This window comes from Vombatus ursinus, unplaced genomic scaffold (assembly GCF_900497805.2).
Source record: "Vombatus ursinus unplaced genomic scaffold, bare-nosed wombat genome assembly UNPS02014797.1, whole genome shotgun sequence".
Classification (NCBI taxonomy): Eukaryota; Metazoa; Chordata; class Mammalia; order Diprotodontia; family Vombatidae; genus Vombatus; species Vombatus ursinus.
This window is the reverse complement of record NW_020954575.1, coordinates 17200290-17202202: the sequence shown is the minus strand read 5'-3', so window position 1 is coordinate 17202202 and position 1913 is coordinate 17200290.

The window sequence follows — 1913 nt, the reverse complement described above, 5'->3', positions numbered from 1 at the left end:
TAAGAAGGGAATAACATAATCAGTTAGGTACAAATATTGATAGACTTAACCCTTCTCAGCAATACAAGGATCTAAGACATCTCCAAGGGCCTCATGATGGAAAATGCTGTCCATATACAAAGAAAGAGCTAAGTTGTACATAATAGATTTGTGGTTTCATGTGTAATCATCTTCTTTATTATATTATGTTATGGAAATGTTTGTTTTATGGAACAAAATAAAATAAAGATAAAAAAATAAAAAACACAATGAGCTTTTTTAAAGCCTGTTTTTTAGAGGTACATTTCAAGAAATCAAAAATTAAAACTTAGGAGGACAAAAGTAAATTGTCCCAGCATTTCCCAACTTCTATTCAAATTGCCAGGTTGGGTCCCCAGAGAGCAGCTACTACTATTCTGTGATAACAGAGTAAAGACAGTTAATACAAAACTTTTTCCTAAGAAAGGGGTTCACTTCTTCCCACAAATACACATAGCATCCATGGTAGGAGCTTAAACTTAGACCATAATAGTAGTGAGGTACACATGTAAGAAATACATGTGACAAGGTTTAACTCACATCACCTGCTCTGGAAGTCCTTCTATCTGTGTGAAGACCTCAAGCAGAATCCTTGTTATCATTGTTCATCCTTCTCTTTTTTTTAAAAATTATTTATTTATTTTTTTTGGTGAGGCAGTTAGGGTTAAGTGACTTGCCCAGGGTCACATAGCGAGTAAGTGTTATGTGTCTGAGGTTGGATGTGAACTCAGATCCTCCTGACTCCAAGGCTGGAGCTCTATCCACTGCACCACCTAGCTGCCCCAAGGTAATTTTAAAGAGTAGACAACATCCAGAGAATTGGGAAAGGCCTCATGTAGACAATCATTTTAGAGCTGAGCTTTGAAGGAAACTAGGATTCTCTCCAATGAATCCTGATTATATCTTATTTGTACCTAATCGTTTGCATGTTGTCCCCCTCATTAGACTGTGAAGCTTCTTAATTAAGAGCAGTGACCAACTTTTGCCTTTCTTTGTGTTCCCAGCTTAGAACAGTGCCCAGTATATAGTAGGAGCTTAATAAATGCTGGTTGATGGACAATGTGAATGTACAGCTTTTATTTTATTTTATTTTTTCAAATTTCGCTGTGAAGAGCAGAACTACATATATGAGGGGAGAGTAGGGTCAGGTGAGGCTTAGTGATGGGGGAGACCTGATACATTTGGAGATGGCAGGCCATGAGCTAGTAGATAGGGAAATACTAAAGATCAGAGAAAGAAAGAATGTTTGGAGGGGCAATCTGCTGGATAAAATTAAGGGTAAGAGATCAAAGAAAGGGGATGATTATGGGGGCAATCTGCTGGATGGGAGTAACAAGCAAAGGGGTTGTCCTCAAGAAGGCTCAGCAAATCACTCTCCATGATCCCGTGAAAATAAGTAATCCTTTAAAAAAAAATTAAACATGATCAAAACTGATAGCCTTAGGTGTGAAAATGAAGAAGAAAAAGGACCTGAAGAATAGGAGGAGAATCCTGACCTGGGTCAATACACAGGAGAGTAGGGGAATGTTAACACAGGAAGTAAAGGACAATTCTATTTCACTCTGGAGCTAAGAAACAAATCTAAGGATGAGCATGGGAGCCCATGGCTGGAATCTGTGATGCTAGGGAGGCTAAGGCTGGAAACTCTCTAGTTTAGTTTGGAGTGGCAGTGGGCCAAGCTGATCCAGTGTTCACACTAAATGTATCATCAATATGATAAGCCCCTGGGAGCAAAGTGGAGGGGGCATCAGGTTGCGCAAGGATGGAGTAAACTGGCCCAGGTTGGAAAAAGAACAAGTGAAAGCTGCCATCCCTATCTGAGTGGAATCAGACTTATGAGGCAAGATAGGAAGACCCAATCTTTTTTTTTTTTTTTTTTTTTTTTTTTTTTTTTT